Source organism: Poecilia formosa, unplaced genomic scaffold (assembly GCF_000485575.1).
Source record: "Poecilia formosa unplaced genomic scaffold, Poecilia_formosa-5.1.2 Scaffold195, whole genome shotgun sequence".
Taxonomy (NCBI): domain Eukaryota; kingdom Metazoa; phylum Chordata; class Actinopteri; order Cyprinodontiformes; family Poeciliidae; genus Poecilia; species Poecilia formosa.
This window is the reverse complement of record NW_006800134.1, coordinates 122,840-146,341: the sequence shown is the minus strand read 5'-3', so window position 1 is coordinate 146,341 and position 23,502 is coordinate 122,840. Positions and strand designations below refer to the sequence as shown.

General features: G+C 43.4%; 1 long non-coding RNA gene across 1 annotated transcript; it reads left to right on the top strand.

The window, feature by feature from the left end:
* Positions 1–1,049: 1,049 nt before the first annotated feature.
* Positions 1,050–3,773, top strand: LOC107837971 (uncharacterized). Its single transcript, XR_001664024.1, has 2 exons — positions 1,050–1,316; positions 1,546–3,773. It is a non-coding gene; the product is annotated as an uncharacterized LOC107837971 (long non-coding RNA).
* Positions 3,774–23,502: the final 19,729 nt, after the last annotated feature.

Sequence of the window (23,502 nt, the reverse complement as noted above, 5' to 3'; positions counted from 1 at the left end):
GTGACAAGATGAGATGCCAAGCTTTTATCTCAATGATCTTCATACCACTCATTCTTTTGGTTCTCCACCAAAACCTCGCCTCTCTTTATGATCCGTCAGAGCTCCCACCTGTGATCGCTGATCAAAAGCCCAACCGTCTCTGTGGCGTGCAAGCATGTGTATGGCTTGAGCCTTCATGGGAATTATCCTGTGATTAATCACTGGTTGTTGGCTGGGGTGGGGAGGTTTGCAGGGTGTCTGCGTTCGCGTGGGTGTTTGTGTGTGTGTGTCCGATTGTTCACAAGACTGTGTGACGTGAAGCCTTCTCAGCGAGAGGACAGGTGGCCGCGATGCGTGGCCTCTTACAGGAATCGCCCCGGTCCTTCTCTTTAGTGGAGGCCGGTGACGGGTCAGTGCATTGGCTTGGATGCAAATGCACATGCACAAACGCATGCCAGTGGAGCGTGACGCAATAACACGAATTGCTGTCTGCGGCGCGGCAATATTCGAGACGGGAGAAAACAGGAAATTTCGGGCAAGTCTCCTCGGCCGAGTGTCATAGCACCTCCGCTTTCCACTCGCTTTTTCTCTCTCCTCCTGCTGCACATGCTTACACAGACAAACACACGCAGTCGCACACACCCAGCCTCACACCGCCAGCCAGTCAGCCAGCCAGCCAGCCTTTCGCTCTTCACTCACACCCTCAAATCTTACCAAGTTCAGCTCTCCCTGCTCAAAGGCAGACAGGAGCAGCACGGCAGCCTGTTAAACGAGTTGAGGGAAGGAGCAGCGGAGTCACAGAGAGAGACATAGACGGGAAGGAGAGAAGGAGGGGAAGGGGGGCTGAATGAGTGAAGGGAGAGCAAGGCAGAGAGAGTCACTGTTGCCCATATGCCGAGAGGAGCATGGGCGGTTGAGCAACCTGGCCCCCACTGAGGCTTCCTGACTCATGGGAGCGTCAGGAACCGGGTCCCAAGAGAGCCTGGAAAACGCTGCTGGATCACGCGTGGTGGGAGAAGGAGGGGAGAGGAAAAAACTCTTGGAAGGGGAGGCAAGAGGCAAGACAAGCTGCAATTGTAGGCTGTCCCACTCAGCTGCTGTGCCGTGATGACGTCGGCGGGCATGTGACCCAGGGTCTCCAGTGACGCCGCATGGAGGGCAGGAAAGAGACGAGTTTTAAAGCTGGTGCCTTTTGGGTTGTGTGAGGGCTCTGCTCGCCTCCCCAACAACCACAGAACCACAGACGTGCGGCTCGGGGTTGGTGTCTGAGGGCGACCTGGAGTGTAAATGGTTAATCGTCACGGGCCAACACCAGTCACAAGGACGGCGCTAAGCAAGTAAGTACGTTCCAACCACACTGGCCAGGCAAGCCAGTCCGACACCATCTGATCTATCCGCAAAAGCGATATTTGCCTCTGCAATTTTTTCTTTTTTTTTTTTCTCTATAAAACCAAACCTGGTCGTTACTTGTGGTCATCCAAATAGTTGATACGTAGAAGCATGTCTTGTGGATGGCTTTTCCATTTTTTTTCCGCCTTCATGACACGCTGCGTGCTCTTGGTTTAGGACGTGTCGAGGGTCACAGAAACCGCAGAGGAACAAAAGTGGGGCTTGCTGGAACCAGAGGCAGCCATGGCATCTAACAGCCTCTTCAGCACAGTGACACCATGTCAGCAAAACTTCTTCTGGGGTGAGTACCTACGTTCGCCGGTCGCCGATTCTCTTCTGGAAACAGGTCGGTTGCGGGGCTTGGGTTCACGGAAAGGACTCGGTGTGGGGGGGGGAGGTCAGCTGCTGAGATGCGGATAACTTCTGTGATGAGGATAAAGATCTTGGACCTGAAGATCTTGAAGGATTTGAATCCAGACGAGGATCAGCCGAGGTCACCGCCATCAATTTTTTGAGCATTTGTGGTGGAAGAGAGAGACCCAACCGTCATCAAGACTTTTTGACAAGTGACCAAAAAAAAATAAAAAATTAAATCTGCACTGAGAGATTCCAGTATTTACTTATATGCAGTGTTTATAAATATTCCTGGAAGAGGGAGATGACATGTTTGTGCAACGTACCCTTAGATTTAGAGAGCGATGCCATTGCAGAACCAAAAACAAAGGCAGGGGTGATATTTTTGACAGACGTAAACAGCCGCTGCGCAAGGGAGTTTACAGTTGAGCATTGGAACAAGATGTGGGGATTACTGGGCTGTGTGTGGGTTTATGTGTCTCTGTTGGGAATACAGTATTGATTAGGCTGCCAAGAGGGATCTGTAATCGCTTCCTAAAGCTGCTCGGTCGCTCTGCTGTCATCAATTAATCTGTTTAGATTTCCTCCAGCACCGCAGCGGCTTGAACCGGCTGACGGAAATTCGGAACTGAGCAAACTCATCATAAACTCGGATTTAGAACAACCACTTCGTTCTGATTTTTATTGGACGTCTAAAAATAACTCCTCGCCTCGGATACTTTTTAATCCCCTCGTTTCTCTGTTTGAAATTAGGGGACAAAAATAACTCCTCAACAGGAGCAGAGGCTACCTGGGAAGGCCAACTTGCATGTTTCACTTAAGACCCCCTCCACCTCCACCCTTTCCTGTAGATTTACTTTAATCTGCTGTGACAGCTCTTTTACAGAGTCTACTTCAAGGTTGCAAAATTAACCATATTGCATGGATTTTTTTTTTCCAAATTGAAGGAAGCAAATATTTCCTCCTGATGCAAGACCACCACATGTCTCCCTCCCTGCTCCGCTCCGCAGCTTTTGCTCGCCTTGTCCAAATCAAACGCGTAAAAGATGTTTTGCAGAAGTCGCTCCGTGGTCAGCCACAGCTGCTCCGTACAGAAGCAGGCTGCAGGGAATGTGGAGAAAGAGAAAGAGAGAGAGAGAGGGAGCTTTCTAACAATCACCGCCACCTATTAACGCTCTAACCCCCTCTGACCTTTCGGCGAGTCTCTGGGGCACGAGAGGATAAGAGAAAAAGAGCCTGCTGTGGTGCATTCAGGTGTAGATCTCTGCGGATTTCAGGTAGGGAAGGAGATGAAAGTGATAATTAGTTTAAGTGTAAAGGCATTGCCGCTTGTTATTTAATGTCAGGCCCGAAAAAACTCAGTCCCCCTAATCAAAAAAAGAAAAACATGATTTAGTATGTTTAACATATCATGACAATTGCAAGTGGCACCGTAAGTAGTTTTCCTTGAATCGCTTCGTTAAAATTCCCAATGAAGTTTCATCTTCGCTTCGCTTTAAAAGCTTCTAGTAAATCCGTTTAAATAAGATCACATTTTCAACTCCTTCTGTTGTCGTGTTTCGTTTGGTCCAGCGACAGTCTGTTTTCATCAAACCCCCTCCCTTTGTTTGTTTGTTTGTTTGTTTGTTTTTTTCCACTCTGTCTGCACATTGTTGCTTATCGGGGACACTTTTAATTCTAGACCCAGCTTTTAATCCACAGCAATAAACTGAGCTGGCGAAGATTTCTAATTAAGCAAAGACAGAGGATCATTAAAATTTGTCTTGGCACTTTGCGTCAGGCACTTCTCATTAAATCGCTTCGAAATCCATTTTTCTTTTATTATATCTCCTCATACTGGCAGATCAGATGGAGAGGGGCAGAATAATCGACAACACGTGTGGCACCCACTCAACCGCCACTGCCTCTCTGGGGAACATTTAACTGCCTATTTTCTCTCTTACAAACCTAATTACGTATAGACAATTAAGTCATGGGTAGCAATTATCGTTCAATAAAGTCGTGCAGGAACAGTAAAGAATAATAAAAAAATAAAAAAAGAAGAAGAAAAAAAAAAGGCAAAGGGACCCGAGTCAACACGATCAAAAGCGAAAGGGGTAAATATCCGAGGACTGCATGCGGAAAACTTCACCCCCCCCACCTCTGAAGAAAATCTCGGATAATTTGCAAGGGAAACCGTATATGTATTTGAGAAAGGCAAGCTTCTGTTGCATAAGTATTGCCTTAGATCTAACCACAGGCCTGCTTCTTGGAGACATCTTAAAAGTGAACCAGACATCACCCCTCCTCTCCCATTCCCCCATCCCCCCAATCCCAGCCGGGGAGCGAAGTGAAGCCCACTCATCAATAGGTAATTTGAAAATGCCAGAGGGGGGGAAAAAAAGGAAAAAAAAAAAGCGGCAGCGCTTCACTGGCTGCTACTGTGCAGCGGAGACTCTTCCCTCAACTCCGCGCTCAAAGGAACTCTTTTTAGCGTCTCTTAATTGTACCTCTGAGGCAAACTTGCTATTTAATCCCAGCAGGGTCATACTTGATGAAGTAAAAACGCTTCTGTTTGTGTTTGCAAACTGCCCGGGCTAATAAAACCTATTAGCCTACGCTTGTTCCCGAGGGGGAAAACAGAAAGGTTCAGAGTGTTAACGTGATCAGGATTTATTCAGACATGGATTAACCCGCTCTGTAATGTGAGTGAAATGTGCAAGCAGCGATTGGTGGGCTTGTTGCGGGCAAAACTTAAGCTACAGGTAGCTATTACGGTCTGAATGAGAGTGTCATGGAAACACAATAACCTGTGATTTTAATGGGCTGAAACAAGCTATTCCCACTTTTTTTTTTTTTTTTTTTTTTTTAGGAAACTATCTGTAATTTTCACCCTTTCTACAGCGATGCTGCGAAGGCAACAAAGGTTCGGAGTAGGCATGGGCTGGTTTTCACAGTATATGGAGGGTTTGAGAGTTCTCTTTACAACACAACAGAAACATTCTCTGATCATGTTCCTAATTTTTTAAAGTTCTTGTAAAGCGATACGTGAGAAAGTGCCGAAGCAAGCCTCGATTTATGACTGTATGGGTCATAAATTCATACAGTGACAAAGCGCTGACCCTGACAGACCGGTTGCTGTGCAGTGGTGGTCAGCTGAGTTGAATAAAGGAGCCTACACTTTGCAAGAAAGATAAATTCATCTGTTTGGAAGTAGTTGGAAAAAAAAAAACAGGAAACTAAAAGGGGCAAGAACCCGTCACTCTTGTTGGTTCAGGGTCTCTGGGGATTTTAGGTTCGTAAAATGCCTGGATGTGTCTCGTTGAAGTGAAGTCTCCCTTGTAAGTTTGAGGTAAATTACAAACTTTTTTTTTTTCTCTGTTTGTGAAATGCTTTTGTGAAATGAAAAAAGTCTCCTGAGTTTGGGAATCAAATCCCAGGAGGACTTTGAGGCACCTGCTCTCCCACGTAGCACGATGACACCCAAAAACCGAGCATTGTCAGTGCTTTTATAGCATTAAACCTGTGATGTAATCAGACAAAATATCAGTGGATGGATTGGATTACCCTGCTCTGCCGACAGATTCTATTAAATCACAGTTTTTATCAATTTCTGAAGACAAAAACAAAGTAAAAAGTTCCTCACGTCCTCTCATGAGGACTTGAGGACACGTTCCAGCTCATGTCCTCTCATGAGCTGGAACGTGGAAGAAGCACCACCTATCACTCTTAGTTAAACTATTTTATAGTATGTTTGTTAGCAGCTGACTGCGAATGGCAGATAGCCTGACAAAATATCCAACTCCTATAAAAAATGGATCAAATTCTGCACAATAACCTCTCAGGAACATAAGCATATCTCTCAAAATAATAAAAAAAAATAACTACACGTAGCTAATACCATCATTATTACTACTAACAATAAGTATGCTACATGATTTAAGCAACTGGAAAAATAAATGTGTATGTCCTGCATTATATAGAGGCAGTTAACACCAAGTAATGTGTTGTGTAAATACAGTGAAACTTATTTTTACTCAGTGTTATCGTTTCATCTGAATCTCATACACATGCACAGGTTAAATAGCCAACAAAAGTCTGCCAGTAAAAACTTGTGAGAAGCGCTTCTGCATGTAATTTCACATACAGCAAATAACCTGCAAACGATTGGATTCTGTTTTCCTTCCTAACTCTGAGCTATTAGTTCATGGATTATCGTCTGGCTTCGGTGGAAGAGAAGGAACGGAGAGTTGTTAAAACAAATGAGATTACTCTAATCCCTGTAATATGAAGACTGTGACAACAAACCCACAATTCGGCGCACATTTTCACAAGGCAGCGTGTATTATCTTTTGTTTTATCCCAATACCCGCTTGCAATGGGAGTAATTACACTATTATGATAAGGTGACCTGCCAGCTGACTGTTCTGCCTGTTGATAGTGTTGACGATAGACTCGCTTTTTAAACACAGTTACTGCTAACCTCTCTTTTTTTTATCTCTTTTTTCTTTCTCCTTTTACAATCTTGTCCAAATCTTTGCCATTTTTATTCAAAGTAAAAGTCTGATCGGTTTGATTTTGGATAGCTTTTCGAACTCTCGACTCCTCTACACGTTGACAGGTAACCGTCAGCCGGCGAATCTTTTAAAGCAGCGCTTTTTCAACACTTAGCGGGTTCAGGCCCTCGTCCTCGGCAGCAGCAGCAACAGCAGCATCACGCTGGGCGAATTACCGTTATCCGATATAAGCCCTCAGAGAGGAAGTAACTACCTAACACTTTCAAAATTGGTCTATCTTGGACCGGGTTCATTCTAATGAAACACAAGCCGCTTCACCTCGTTCTGTCCCGTGTCAAGTCCTTCCTTTTTTTCCCCTTTGCCACCTTCACCTTTATTTGCGTTTGATTCCTGTTATTCGATCAGCAGACGGCTTTGGGCCGAGCTGATACAGCGATCTCGAACCGCAGGGAAACCTGAACATCATCCCGCAACACCCCTCCCCACCCGCTTGGACTTTCAGCCTTTTCTGTATTAAGAGGAAATATGGAGTGTTGCGCTTTCCCCGTGTTTGGATTCAGCTTGTAACGATGTGAGTAAATGAGAGCGCGGCCCGCAGCACCGGCACAAGGCGCTACCTGTTCTCGTCTGCGACGGGGGAAAAATGGCCAACTATTTCACCCTGTTTGGTTTAATCTGAAAGGAATGCGGTATCCCCTCTGACTCGAGATGGACTCAAACGTATATGTAAAAAAACTGCACTTTCCTGCGAAGGATAATAAAAAAGAGCAGGAGCTGGAGTGGCTCATCCACGAAGTGATTAAATAAGCACACATGAGTAAATTTGATTCATTTCTAGGAATGAATTAAACTGGTATCCAAGTAGCCAAATGTGATCCGTCTACGAGTTTAACTCCGTTTAAATATTTTTAAATAGTCAAACATTTTACCATTTTAGCCTGTTGTTGCGTGTCTTTTTTAAAGTTTTCATAATCCTTGAACTTTTCCACATTTTGTCCCATTAACACCACAAACTTCATTTGTCTTTGCAAATTGGCTCGAGTTCAGTCAGATTGGATGGCGAGCCCCACTGGGAATGCTGACGTTCCAAGTCTTGCAACAAAATCTTAATCGGATTTAGCTGTGGGAGTTTCTAACGCGTGAATATTCTTTTATCGAAGCGCTTCTGTTGTCGCTTTAAAGCCGTTCAGTGGGGAGGTGAACCTCGGCCCCAGTCCAGTCTTCAGGTTTTCCTCTAGGGATTGTCCTGCGTTTACCTCCATCCGTCTCCACACCTTTTCCGACCATCTTGTTAGATGCGAGTTTCCTCGTCTCACACAAAGTTCTGCATGTAGTTTAGTTTCAGTAGATCTTCACGGCGCTTTCCTCTCGTCGGTTTTCCGTAAAGCCCAGGTTTGCAGTGCTCTGTTGAACTGTTGAATATCTCTCCCACCTGAGCTGAGGATTTCTGCAGCTCCTCCAGAGTCATCATGGGCCTCTTTGCTGCATTCCTGACCTGAGAGTTTATGTTGTCAGATAACAGATTAGAATTGAGCTCAAGGTGATGGTCAGAGCTTAAAATGTTACTTTAAAGTCTAACTCTACCTTTACCTTGAGGCCTTCACAGAACACAGGAGTGTTTATTATGACTCTTAGGGGCAACTGGGCAAATTCTCTACTATTTTTAGAGGAAACATGAGCTGCGTTTCCATTGCAAATGCACGCAAAACTTTTTCGATAGTCTCTTAATGTCGAAAAAACACAATTTAGCAATTGCGGTGTTTCCATGAAATAAGAAATGCAATTAAAATCACACGTGAGTAGGTGATAAAAATGCATGGCGGTGACAGATGTAAACACTTATATGAGGAAAGACCCTGGGAATCGGCAACCTATACAGATCCCTGAGATTTTGGGAGTTTTACAGAAAAGCGACGGCTTCAACACGTTCGAATGTCAAAGTCAGTTTTTGGTGAACTGAGCGAAGCTGTGAGACTTCTGGTGGAGCCGTCTGAGCGCTGTCTAGAGAAAACTGGCCTGATGCGGAAAAAGTGTTTCTATCGTAGTTTTGCGAAATACACCAATTTTGACACAGCTCTGAAAAACCACTTCATCCTAGTGCAGGCTTTTATTTTGAAAAACTTGTTTTTTTGGGGGGGTTTTTTTTCCCTTTGTAAATTCAATTTGCGCAACTGAATGGTCAATGGAAATGCAGACCCTATAGTATTTGAGTCTTAATACAAATTACTGCCACACTTTTCAGATTAAAAAAAAAAACATTTTCAACTCGTATATCATTTTCCTTCACCATTACTCTGTTTTGGCCCGTCACACAAAATCCTAATTAAATACATTAAAGTCCTGACAAAACATGGAAAACCTCTGTCAGCATTAATACCTTTGCATGGAGCTGAATATGTAGGAGCTCTACTGTAAAGTGTGTATGCTGTGCGAGGGCTTCGAGTGTGTGTGAAGGTGTCTGTCAGGAAGATCTGTCCGCTTGATTAATGCGCTCACTCAAACTGACACCTGGAACCAATCCCCCCCCTTCCCTGGCGAACCCCTCAGCCCGCCCCCATGTGCGCTATATGTTTATGTGTGTGTGCATTCCACACACTCTGCTCCTTCAGCCTGACTGAGGCTGAGTGTTGAGCAGGAGGCACAGATGGAACCGAGGAGGGGGCGATTCGGCGCGGAAGAAAAGAAAGGTGTGTGCAGGGGAGGGAACAATAGGTGGACGTGCAGCAGAGGGTGTGGGGTGTCATTAATGGCACACAGGCCCCATCTCCTAATTTGCTCGAATTACCAGCCCACGCAGAGGGGCGGAGAGTGGGGGGGGGGCTCCCCTGCCAGCGTCGAGGTGTGAACACAACAGATCAAATACACCTGAACGTCGGGGAGCCCACCCACTCGACGACACCCACACAAGCTTTTTATGGTTCCCGACCACTCCGTGATTCGACGACGCACGGGAGACGGACGTTTCATGTGTCGCGGATTCCGGTGGGAGAGATGTAGTGAGCAGCACAAAAAAAACAAAAAAAAATCAGAGGGTAGAGACGGCCGGTAGCTACAGATTGGTCCTCCGTAGGGCTGACTCTTCAGAACCACCTCCCATATGGCACTGTCAAAGGTTGCAATTTGCCGTCATCAGCTCTCCTCGCCTACCTCCCTTCTCTTCCCTTCCGAGGTCCCCTCCCACCCACGCTTTCAGGAAAAGGGCGATGACAAATGCGATGGGGCGGTGATGCTTTTGGCCACCACAACAGTCAGAGTCACCAGCGCCGCGCCACCTGTGGCACGCACACACTCGCAGACACACGCACACACACCGGCACACAAGTGTGTTCACCAACACCAAAATGAAATACGCCCCAGGGACACAAAGGGTGGAGGTAGTGGAGGGTTTGGGAGGGTGGGGGGTAGAGGAGTGTGTGTAGGTGTGTTTAGTGTGATGTTAGTCTTTGAACTTTGAATCGGGTGTGTAGCTGACATTGACAAGTCTCTGGGGAGAGAGGGGGAAGCGAGAAAAGGTAGCTCTCATTTGTAGAGTGGCCTCTAGAGAGGAAGAAGGAAGGAGAGAGAGAAGGAAAGAAACTGGAGAAAAATCTTCAGATTGAAATGTTTTATTTAAATCTTTGCAAACTTAACCTATGCAAAGAAACAATATACTGTAATGATTTTTATTTTTATTTTTTTTGCTGGCTCTATTTCCCTTGAGTAAGTTTATACAGAAGTAACAAATCTACAAAAACCTGTTAAATTTTCCTTTAAATGACACTTCTTATTAAATACACAATACTACTAATCTACAACTCCTAACGTTTGGCTGTGATGTACGTAATACGGCAAGTCAACGTTATGAAACTTACAGCTGCAAGCGACCGTCCTCCGCTGCGGAGAGAGAAGTTTGTTCGTTCATTTCCTCGGCTGCCATTTTTACAACTACAGGCAGACTGCGATTCTAAAACGGTGCAGAAAATCAACATCATGGCTCACAACTTCTCCTTATGCTCGCTGATTGACCTGGTTGAAATTGTACTTGAGAAATCAAGCTCAATGACAGAAATCCCAGGTAGAGCACTAAAGGGAGATGAAAATCAAAAAGAATAGTATGAAAAGGCAACAACTAGGCTGCTGTTGTGTATTTGAATTGATATATATTTTTTTGTATTTGTGGACAAAAAATAGTAACCAGTGATAAATACGACGAGATTATCAATTATTTACTCTTTTCAAACACATTTGGATATATAAATTGTTTTAAACAATCAAGCTGAACAGGATGTGTGCCGACAGTGAGATGCTTTCTCCGTATCGCAGGAGATGAAGTTCAGTTTATTTCATAGTTGTGCCGAAATAACCCTAGTGTCCAACCAGGTTTTCTGGAAAAAGCTCTTCTGTCACTGAGTTCAGAACACAGAACAGATGAACAAATGAACCTAAATCAAATTTTGAAAAATGTAAGACTGACAAAATTGTGAACGACACATAAATACAATCCTAAACTTATATAGCGTGTGCACATGGAGAGGTATCAGGAACGTTGCAAAATTTGTAACATATGTTTTAGTAGCTGAGAGGTCCTGAGCTCATGTTTTTTACACTACTCAGTGTAAAAACGGCTATAACACACCAAAGCTAACTTTAACGATTCTAAATGCCATTTTAACTCTCACAGCAGCTAAGTTGTCTTGTTCTTGCATCAAATGTCGCAAAATTTCCTGTCACTTCCCTATTTGTGAACTATCAAAACGACAAAATCAGTCCCACTCTAGAGCAGCTGTAACCCCTTGTTTAATAAATGTCCTTTATATTATAAATAATTGAATAGTTTTTCTCACTCAGCCACAAAGCTTCCTTCCCGTGTTTCATTCTAGTGTATTGCATCATTTCACATTGTACCAAACCGTATCGTTCTGTGCAGTATTGTTTTGTATCATGGCGTAACTTGATGCATCGTATTGGATTCTGCTTACCTGATGTGAATCATGGCAGGATTGGTGAATTCAGTCGTATTGGACCCGATCACTACCAGTCCATCAAGATACAGCCTCGCTGTCTTACATTTAAAGTAAATGGGAGGGAAAGTTACAGAATAAAATAGTTTTGTCAAAATGTCTTTGAGAATGTTGGCCGTATCTGGAGAACTGCAGTGCCAGCCTGGCTTATTCTGATACTGAAAAGTTATTTCGTCTTTTCCTGCTACAACTTTCTTAAGTCTGCAGTTCTTTTTGCTTTTGAAGAAAAAATAAAACACAGTTTCAAACTATTCCTGCAAGGACAGCAATGTTACCAACCTGCAAAAAAAAAAAAAAAATCCCTTGAGATACATTTCGGGTTGTTTGAAAGCACTTTCCTCTGACTGACTGGGGCGGGGGACGTCTTTTAAGAGTTTTTCTCTTGTTTTTGTGTTGATCCGTGAGCTGTTCCAGTTTACACACTCTCTCAATCAAATCACACTGCTGCTCCGACGGGCTGCTCTGGCTGATCAAAGTCCATATACATACATACAGTCTGATCCTTGCTGGGGTAGGCTTTCGGTCTGGAGCTGAATCCTGTCACTCACCCAGGCAGCTGCTCTCTTACAGTCATCTGTAGTTTTTTTTTTCCTCTTTTTATTTTGCAGTTAAAAGTTTTTCCTTCAGCTGTTACTCTGTTCATTTTACTTCACATCTTTCCTCAAAGGAAATAGGTCTCTCTCTCACTCTTTTTCTCTCATTCTCCTTGTTGGACAGAGACCAATAACGGGCCTTTTCCACTTTACCTCCCCTGATGCTGAATGAGCATCCCAGAGGAGCGGGAATATTTTATTAGAGTGATATTTTGAAAGCTCCTTTTCTCCTCCTGCCTTTCTTCCTCTCCCGTGAAGGAGTCCTACGATGCTGCGACGCTGCAGCATATGTGTTTGTGTGAAGGAAAACAGCTCACACAGAGCAAAGATGATTCAAAGTCACGGCTAAATGAAAGGCTGTGAGCTCCGGTCTATTGAGTTGCATTGTTTTCTTTTTAGTCCTGCTTGGGAGGAGGATTACGGCGGGGGCAGGAAAAAAAGAAGAAGAAGGGGGAAAAAAAGCCCAACAGGGACAGAAAGTGAGCGGTTTGGTCTCTGGAGAATTAGACTCAACACAAACAAAAATAGAAGTCAGTCAGTTTTTGCTGACAAACATTTTTTTAATGCAAGGGTGTTTCTTTCGGGAAGTTTGCATCATTTATTTCGTCTTTTTTTCATTTATGAGAAGGCTGACATTTCAGGATGAAAATGTAGTTGGTGGATCATAGGAGACAGGGCCGGCCCAACGTTAATCTGGGGCCCTGAGTGGAAAGCAGTGTGGTTCCGTTGTTGCAGTTAAACCCACCAGCTACTAATTACCAGTTTTTAAATTAGCAAAGTTTCATAATTTTATCTTAAAAAGGCAACAAGTGGTTTTTAATTTTTTTTTAAAAACCGCACAACAATAAGTAAGTTATTTCTCTTGTTTATTAATTTGGTCTGGCAGCCATTTCTGGAGTTCGGCTCAGTTGGAAAGGAGAGGCGGTTTAATTAGTTAGTATATATGGAAAATTGTCATTTAGTGATAATTTACTTTGTTTTACAGCGTCTATTAAATGTGACCACTAATACACACAATTAGCAGAATTAACAAGAAAACTAGCAATGTTACAGTTTTGAACCTTAAAATAACTGTTGGATGATGAAAAGTTTTCTCTGTGTGAATACAACTGCTACATTTTCATATCCCTATACTCTAAATAAATGCAAATTTAAAGAATTTTAATACTTTTATTATTATTATTATAAAAGCTAATTTAAAAATACAAAATAACCTCAGATTAGAACCTTGGGAATGTTTACTTCTATGAGAAGCTAAGCGCTCATGGGGGCCCCCTGCTGGTCTGGAGTCACTGAGCAACAACTTATTTTACTGATGCCTAAATTTGTGCCAAAAATCTAGAAACTAGGACTGGTCTCACAATAATCAAACTAGGAATGTTTTCCTGTGTATGATTACAACTAGTATACTTACTAATTCTGATAAATACTTCATTTAAATTTGTTAAAAGAAATAATAATAATAGAAATTGCACCCACTTCGCTCTAAAATGACTGCCAGGATTATTTCGTTTTCATAGAAATATGGGTTTCTAAAATGAAAACAACTGCATGCTCTTTTAAAGAAATGTATTTCAAATGGTGTTTGCATTTTATTCGCCTGTTTTGCTCTCACACAGAACATACACTTAGATTCACTTCATTTGCACACAGCCAGATAGATCAACATGCACGAGTCCTGCTGGACCCTGCAGAAGCGGCGGGAACAGCAGAATCGGTCTCACTGGTAAACAAACAGAGCGAGGCTGCTGGGAGTCTTTGCTGGGCCTCCAAATTATAGCCTGGTTAACCAAAGTCTCAGAGCCCGTCCCTTTTACTGCAGCGCACATGTGTGTAACATACACGCCCACATGCGTTTGCCTGCATGACCTGTGCGCATTGAAGACACCGCGGAGGCCTGCATTAAAAGCGCATATGCAATCAGGTTGAGTGAGCTCGTCTGCGCGACAGTCGAGGCCGAGAGTGGAAGGTTTTATAGACATTAGCAAGGCTGAAAGCGAAGCACACCCCAAAGGCCTGTAATAAATATTACCCAATCATCAGGCTCACAGTGTGAGGTTATTACTGATGAAAAAGAATGGTTCGCAATGTAAACACGGGTTTAATGTTTACAGCTTTTAACCGTGTGTATCCGCTCTCTGAGTCTTTACTGGCAGAAGTTGGTTTCCGTGGCCTGAACCTGGTACAGGGTGGTAAACGATAAGGCTTTGTGGGTAGCAAGTTGTCAGACAGTTACCTCTTTTTTTTCCCCAGAATGATGCAAAAACAGAGCCTTCTTGGTGATGCAGTCTCTTAAACCATGGTTCAGTGAGAGCAGGTTGGAGTGTTTAGAGCTTCTCTAATTGTGTCTAAATGAGTTCTGCAACTACTGGGGACAGTTTTCAGTTCCCCGGAGGATTCACGAACACAGCAGAGTGATCTACGGTGCTATAAAATCCAGTTAAAATATTTAGGATGATCAGTTCTCGCAAAATGATTGGTCATAAATCTCGCGCTTCCAGAGTGTATTCCGAGCGGACAATTTAATTGTCAGCTCGAGACCACATCCCAACAACTCTGTTGCCAGAGAGGCGGATATTTAATGCATGTGACGCTGAAATTCTCAGCTTTGCCATAATGCAACACCGCAGAATAGATTGGGTTTGAGGGACAGTGTTTCGCAACGTAATTGATGTTCCTCGTGGGACCCAGCAGTTGATGAGACTCTGCTCAAGACTCAATTTAGACTCTATAAAGCTGGCGTCATCCGAGTCTTGGCTAGGCGCAGAGCAGACATGACATGAAATTTTTAACAACCTCTGGAATAACCCGAATACATGTGGAAAATCCTGGATCATAGGTCACACAATCAGACAATGATCATTTATCTCCGAGGGAAATTTCGCCAAACTTTGATGATGTTTCCTTCATTAAATCTGTATTTTTTCCAAAGATGTCTGCAGCTGATTTCTTCCGAGGACATCTCAGGCTGCAGGCTATGAAAGTGAGCTCCATCCTCTTGTCATTTTTCTCCACACGCCCACCTTGCTGTGAGTCATTTCTGACCAGTCGCCTAATGGGCTCGGGATAATTACAGGCTAAGGTTTAAGGCAAATGCCAATCTCTGAGAGAGCTGCGTCAGCCGAGACACTCTGAAATTAACTCATTCAGCAAAGGGAGCACTCGGAAGCAAGACCTGGCGTAAGCGGAGTCTTCTTGGAGGCGATTCTGACATGTAAATGGGGGGGAATTCGAACCCAGTATGTGTGGCCCCCGGCCTGCATACGTCAGGTATGTTTCTTGGACTCAGAAAGGATAAAAAGAGAAGGAAGTGAACTCTCACAGAGTTGCTTTTCAGCTGTTGTCTCAGAGTTGGAAACATTCACTGGATCTAATGGCAGTTTCAGTATTGTTTACCACAAGTTAAGGTAAAAAGAAATAAAAAAAAAATGTATGCATGTGCTTCTGCATATTTGGTCGGCCATATTTGTGGTACCCCCAGTAAAGATGAGTACAAAGCCTTTAAATAAATCAGTCTTTTACTATACAGGTATCATCTTGTGAAAATTAAAACAACTTTAATTTTAGAACATTTAGTCTGTGTGTGTGGGGCGGGGGAGGGAAAAGATCCATGTTTGACATAATAATTGGCACCCCGGACGATCCCTTTTGTCTACATTTTTAATGCGATCAGAGTTTCTTGGAAATTCTTATTAGTAATCCAAAACTTCCTTTTCTCTACGGTATAAATCTGATGTGAAACTGAGGTCAGTTTCTCTCAGGCAGACAAGCAACTATGCCATTCAAGTGCGGCAGATGTGTTTTTCCACCATAAGTCAGAAACAAGAAAGCAGCTACACACCTAAGCCTGCCAATGTGTACAGTCAGATCCAAAAAATAAAACGTTTCAGTCGACTGGCCATGTGAAAAAGAAAGCTGGACGAGGAACCGCATTTATCTTGCCACCACGCATGGTGAGAAGGATGTTAAGGGAGCTAAATATACAATTACGAGGCATCATCTAGATGCCAAATGGTTGTTGGCATGTAGAAGCATTTTCCCGAACATAAACAAGTGGAGTTTGCTAAATACTATAGGCCTTTAACTAGAACCATGTGCTTTGGTCCAGTGAGACTAATATTGAGTGTGTGTTTTTTTTGTCCAACATTCCACGTGGGTTTGGTAGGAGTATGTGGAAAACAACCTAATGCCCAGGAATGGTAGAGGATCTGTGATGCTGTGGGGCCATTGCGGCTCCACAAGTCTAGGTTTCAATGTGTGTGTTGTCATAAGCTCTTGAAATATCTGATTACTTTTATCCTGCAAGGCCATGACATTTTTCTGATACCAATCTAAAAAACATACCGACAAACCAACTCAGAAATGGTTCATCAGACAAAATAATCAGCAGCTACTTCATGGCCATTTAGGTCGTCAGGCCTAAATCCTACAGAAAAACTGCGAGGTGTGAAAAGAGGAATGGCCAAAGATCCATTTAGCTATCATCCGACCTTAAAGTCTAGAAGATTAAGTGCTGAAAACAAGGTATTTCTTGATTTTTCAGCGTTAGGTTGTGCTACTGAAATAAAAGCTACATATATATTTAGGGCTTTTCACTCATCTTTAGCAAGGGTGCCAGTAAGTGAAGGCTTTCTTTCATGGACTGACTTATAATATATGTCCATGCGAGATGTGCAAGCTTTGACAGCGGCCAAACAAAACATACGGTAAATTTAATTCAAACTTTAAATACCCCAAAACTAAAATTGTGCATGGGACATTTGCAGACATGCGGTGGTTTTTGAATGTTTATGTCTGTGTGCAATTGAGCATCCATGATGGCATCCCTTCTCACATCGGTTTGGGTCCAGTGCTCCTCAACATTCCTCTCACCTACCTTCCTGTATATACATACATATATCCTTTCCCAACGTCTCTTTCCTTTTTCTCCCTCATTCCTGCCTGTGCTTGTCCTTCCAGTTTCCAAGCTGCAGCGCTGGAAATGGTCAAGTGATAGCCGATAGGTCCCCTGCGAGTGCTACCGCTTGTCTGCCTTCACGCCATGCAGTCACTCTATCTGTCTTTCCCCGTGTGTTGGTAGCCCACATAAATCATCATCAGTCAAACTCTACGGACAGGGACAACAGAAAGAAATACCCCTCTGTGAGTGCGGTGTTAGTTTTGCCTCGCATAATGTACGTGGGGGCTAAGCGCTCTTGGATACATGAGAACCGCGTGTCTTGCAGATGTACTATAAATATTTTGGTACTAGCCGGCTAGTTTGCAGGGAGGAAGTAGACCAGTGAAATACACAGAGGAAGGGGGAACGTGTAAAGTGGAATGTTGGCCTAGCCCAACTGTCTGTATTGTCTTTAGCACCTACAGATGGTCTCGGTCCAACAAAAACGTTCTTTACAGGGGTTCCTGTTCCCAGTCGGGGCCTTGTACCTATCCAGGATATGCTGCGTTTCCTGCGAGCAAATCCGCCAAACCAGTCTCCGAGCGGTCATAGTTTGATTAATAGCATAATCATGGGTGATCGACACGTGCTTCATAGGAAAAACCTGCGGAGTTTACTGATGCTGTGGTCCAAATCGACGAAGGAACTGAGCGTAGCTAGTGCTACAAAAGCTGCGAAGGGAAAGGGAGGTCAAATATGGTTGGCAGGTTTAAAAAATGTTTGGTCGCGGCAATGTAAAAGAAATCTACAATTTAAATGTGAAAGAACTGTACTCCCTCTGTTTGGCATGTTTCTGGCCCCAGCCGCAGGCACTGTCACCCAACCCCGTGAAAGAGCAACACAGACACACATCGAAAGTGAGCCGACACGCACACATGCGCCCGCACGCGCACGCTTTGACAGCAGGTGGTGTGAGACACGTCAACAACTAAAGGTTCGCTGGCAGACTCAGAGAGAGTTCTCGGCTCTGCTCTCCGGTCGCTCAGATCTATCATTGGGGCTCTTTAATGGCAGCCTTCATCACATATTACTGCCTTATTTTCTCCTCTCCATCTTCTAGCCCGCAGAAGTTCCTTTTTTGTTCCTATTTTTAAGTACAAGTGATCTCAATTAGGGACCTCCATGAAGGCAGTAGGCGGCAGACAGTCAGAGCAATAAGAGCGGGGAGGAAATTGTCTTTATACCCCCTCCTCCAGACTCCCACCCACCCTCCTGCCACAAGCAGCGAGCAGCCGCCCCCTCCTTGTCTCCATCTCGTTTAATGCTCCCCTCTGCCTTTGCTGAGTAAAATATCAGACGAACTATGCCGGCGCAGCCTCCTTCAAGTCCTGTACGACTTTCTGAAAGTAGTTACACATTAAAAATGCCCAGACACACGATCATACTAACAGGCACGCCACAGAACGTGCCGTCCTCATCCCAACGGCTCACGGTGATGTCACAGGCTCGGTCAAAAACAGTCATTAAGGGCTCAGCTCTGATCTGGGATCAGTGTGTGGATGTGACTCGCGTCGATGAGGTCAGGGCGAATAAAGCCAAGGCCCGTCGCCGTCCTCTGCCCCGGTTCACAAGTCGGCCCGCTATCTGTGACGCTACTTTCAAGGCGGCACGTGTGTTCTTTTGGGCTGATTGGCTGGCAGACTGGGTCTTTGGCTGGTTTTGTTGCAGAGCCCGGTGGGCTCACTTGATTGGCTTTCTGGCAGGCCATTGGGCTGGTAGTCTGCCAAACGTGGAAACATCCCGTTAGAGCTGAAAAAGCCTGGTCCTCGTCACTAGAAACCTATAATTTAGCGTCTTGAAAAATGCAGCACTGTGAAATGGATCTTTAATCCAAAGTCTTTAGTGAATGCACTTTTTTTTTTCTTTTGAGTGATGAGAGTGCACCGCGTGCTGATGTAAGAAGAGGGTGCAAGTAAAAATAGGGTTTATAAGTGTTCTCATTGTTTCTCTTCAGAACCTAAACTTCGCTAAACTACGTGAGTGCAGAGGCTTAGCAATGTCTTTGGATAACAAACCATGTTGTAGTGGGCTTTCAGGAAATCTTTCTAAAGCATTTGATAGTGTGGATTATAGCCTTGTTTTATAAAGGCTGCTTCATGTAAGCTTTTTGTTGCCTTGTGTTGAATTGTTTTTTAATCTACCTATCTGGGTGAATGAACCCGGTTTGTGTCTACAGGTAACAAGAACTCCACAGTTTTGGAGGCAAGGGTTAATCTTGGGACCAGTTCTTTTTTTTTCTTCTATTTCTGGTTCTGTAACTTATCTTGAAGAGGTATAGATCTAGATGTGTATCAATTGTAAGCACAGTGTTACACACCTATGGATACAAAAGCGTCATCTTTATAAGTAGAAGCAGAGTCTCTTCCATCGCAATTCAATCCTTTTACAAAGTCATTTGGCCAATGTGAAACTGGTGCTTAATGACAAAAAGACAAATCATGGGATTTTCATGGGCTTTTGTTCGAGTTAATAAATTGCAAACTTCAGGAATTGGTTAAGTGAACATCTTTATCGCTTAGAACAGTAGTTCATTAACTGTGGTGGCACTTGGCTTGCTTCTTAGTGGTTGGTACTCATTATGTCGGTATTTGTTTGCTAAATACAAAATAACTGGCTACTTACTGCACGTGGTGTTCTCTGAAGAGAGAACTTGGGTCTGGGAATGACATCCAACAAAATTTAATCAAATAATTTCGGCTCAACGTTTGGAAACCAGTGTGGTTTGCTAATTGCTCAGTGACCAGGCAACTACTACTAACAACACAAACCGAAATAGTAAATGTTATTCAAATGTAGGAAACCATTCTTCTGATGGTTCTCATGTACAAAATTAAGCTAACCTGCTCTTCAAACATTAGCTCCCCATTGATGGAAGGACTTACATTATATATCGTTAACTTGGAAACCTGGAATAGTGTTGCTCCTTTGATTCCGTTCTTGTTGGTAGGATATTTATGATTTTTGTTGTTGTTGTTGTTGTTATGGACTCTGGCATTAGAAGCATTGTTATCTCAATGGGTTAAACAAAGTTAAAAAAAAAAATAAGTCGCATGCGTTCTGCTTGAACTGCAGCATTGTGCCATGCTGTCATCTGTTCAAAGTGAGGAGTTGTTCATTGCAAACTTACAGGGATCCCTTGAAACATCAGAGCGTTCACAAGCAGAGCAGAGAGACTTCTCCGCTTTGTTTAGCTTGCTGTCAACATAATAGACAGCGGTTGCACATATTAGCAGTTCACACGGGGCCGCGTCACTCCGAGCGGGACCGACAACAGAAACTTTTCCTCCCCGTTTGATAATCTCGACAGGAAAATTAGTCACAAAAGCGTCGGGCGAGTTGGAGCTCTTTTCTTTTTTTTTTTTTTTTTAAGAAAGCAAATAATCGAAACTGAGAGGCAGAAATACAATATTGCCATAAATCACACGGCGCACATCCCCGCTCAACGCGGCACGCAGTGGTTCTCTACTGTTAGTGACTTCTCCTACTGTGCGATGACTCCAAGCCAGTGTAACACAGTAGATGAAAAACACACACAAAAAAAAGCGGAGGGAGAAGATCCAGCTGCGCGCCAGGCAAGCTGCAGACCTACTGCACGGTTGAGCGGCTCCATGCTTGATTCATTACCGCATCCTGTTAGGGGCTGTTAATGCAGGAGGAAGATCGGTCAGGTATCTTGTAAAAAAAAAATAAAATAAAAGATTTATATGTTAAAGCTTTCTCTTTGTCCTTTTTTGGGAGAATAAATCTGCCAGAGCGAGGTAGAAAAGTAGTAATGTTATTCAATAGAATATTTGTGGCACATAAAAAATAAAAATAAAAGAATAACGGGGACTTGTCTGCTGTCTCTCGCGGACATCAAACGGTGAATTTTAAGCTCACGTGGAGGTGGGGGGAGGGGGAGGGTTCGGCCCAATATACCTCCGATTGCCATGAAAGCAGAACCTCGCTGCGTGAATGTGCAGCATATCCTGTACTACCGGGAGCTGGGAGACAGATGCTGGATGTGCAGCGGGGGAAGCAAAGCGGAGTCAGATGGGACAGACACTCTTTGATGAGCTGCGGTTGTCAGGGCTAAAGTCACGACTGGCTTAGCAAAGGAGGAGTGAGGAGAACTGGGAGGCAGAAACCGAACAGGCACTGGATGGACGTGAGCAAATATAGGCATAAAATATTATGCCTGATTAAAAACCGGTTTTCAGTTGGTTTAATACCTGGAAACCCAGCTGAATCCCTCCTCGAATTTGGATGTCAGAATTAAAACTAATAAATCTGATCGAGCTAATGGCATGAAATAGACTCAATCGCTGTTAATATTTCATCTCGGAGATTTCCAGCCCATCCGTGACGTGCTCCCCCAAATTGCATTTGAGCTTGGAGGCCGTCCACGTCGCTCCACCACGTAGCCTATATGCGCCCAGGCGAAATTATCCCCGCTGAAATTTAACTCCGCCGGAATGACTGCAGCCACGGTTCCTGCAAAGGCCATGTTTATGACTATTACGGATTTAATTACTACTATTCACTTTTATTCATCCATGAATTTGTTAGTTGATCTTTTGAGAATGTTTGACAATGCGAACCATATTTCTGGTGTTTGAGGCACAGCGAGAGGGGGGGAGTGTAATTCAATCACTTTTTTTTTTTTTTTAAACATCCTCCACCTCATCCTCACGACGAGGTGCCAGATGCATCTCACCGTTTTCAGACTACATATATATGTTCACATATATTTTTGGCCATCAAGCTATTTAAAACAAGAAACCACTTTTTTGAGCTTTGAAACATAACCTTTTTTTATTATTATTATTTCAATATTAAAGCCAAGTTCAACTTTACAACATGAAAACAAACTGCAAAACCCCCTCACAGGATCCAAATAAACTAACATCTGTGCCTCCAAGTAGTCTAATTTATTTTTGAAAGAGGCCTGCAGTATCAAAGGCCTTTGTCTCAATGACTCTGAGCAATAAAAGCCTGTTTGGGAGCAGCGGGGGGAAAAAAGAGAAAAGAGAGAGAGAGAGAGAACACAGAATGGTAATACACATGCCGCTGTGTGATGTGGCACTTAGAAAAGTCTCGCTGGGAGACTGATGGGTAATTAGACTGGGAGGGTGTGTGGTGGTAGATGGCTGCGATGAAGAGCCTCACGGAGGGTAGAGGATGCCCTCTAGTAGAGGTGAGAGGGGCAGCATCCTCACTTAAAATCAAATAAATAAATAGTGTAACATCGATATGTGGATGTAAAGATGCCTGTCCTTTTTTTTTTTTAACAGTAATGGTGAATGTATTTATTTTTCATTTATTTCGATGATGCTTACAGTAAAGATGAGAGGAGCAGCATTCTCATGTAACATTAAACTAAAAGTAATAATTATAATTTTCTTCTTTGTTTTACTTTTTTATGCCTACTGTGTTGATGTGAATATTAGATTTGTGTTTTTGCTGGATTTTTTTTTATATATTTTTTTTTATTCTGTTTATTCATTTTCTTGATTTTTTTTTGTGGTTTTCAACAAACAGCATCTGCACTTATATTTAAATATATATACATATATTTTTCTTATGCTTGTTTAATGTTGATGTGTGGGTGTAAAGGTGCAGTTGGTGTTTTTCCAAATTAGATTTCATTCCACTGATCATTTAATGGCCTGTTTTTATTTTTATTATTATTTATTTATTTTTTCTTTATCAATTTGTGTCTTTCCTATTTAATTTTATTCTTACATTTCAAGCTAGATAATTTTAACAGGATGCTGTAGCAATTGTAGTGCAATATTGAAATGCATATTTCTAAAAATTAATTTAAAAAAATATGATCTAAAAGCCCTTTTCCAACCGAAAAAATGGCCTCTGGGTGATTTGCTGTGATGTTATTGTCACTATGTTGTTAGCTACAATTCTTATGAAGTTTATTTTATTTAACCCAACACTGCTGTGTATCTGAGTCACTCTATTATCGCGTTTCCTTTCTAGCGTGTCAATGAAGTGGGGGGGAAACCCCCCCGCCCCCAAAATGTCAGACAATTAATGAGATTCAGAACATTTTTCTTCGTCTTCTTCTTCTCCTCTTGTTCCTGCCGAAAGAAATTAAACATGATTAAAATAACTTGTAATTTTTTTTTTTTTTTTTAGAATATTATTGTAAACTCGGGCGTAATATATAATTTAAAAAAAAATAACGTAAGGTTTCATCTTTCGGCGTCGTGTGCATGTGGTTTCGTTTTCTTCTAATGAAACACGTATGTAATTGATTTAGCTCATCGTGTGCGGCCCGAAAAACCGGTGAAGTCTTTTTTTTTTTTTTATAATTCGAGTGACTTTCGTAGACTCGGTTGGCTGCTGGATGGAGAGTTGGTTGGTGGGGGGGAGGGGGAACGGGGGGTGCTTAAAGGTAGAATACCTGCTGCAGCTAAACCTCGGCTTACACCTGCGCAGCAGCTCTCCCCTGCGCCCGAAGTGAAACCCTACTCCTGCGCGTCCTACCTGACTCACCGCTCTCCGGTGACTCAGTGGCTCCGGCCCTTGATGGGAGCTCAGTCCGAGACGCTGCTGTTAGGCGCACATTGTCGAGCGCCGTAACTCAACACGGTCTGACTGGAAATGACCACCTCCGACGTCAGGAGCGCGCTGCCAGGTCCACGGGAACGGTGACATGACATGTCGGTACGTATACGGTTTACACGCGCGCCGCGTAACCCTCTCGTGTGTGGGGGGGAGGGGGAGGGGGTGTAAGAGCGCAGAGACGACGCTGA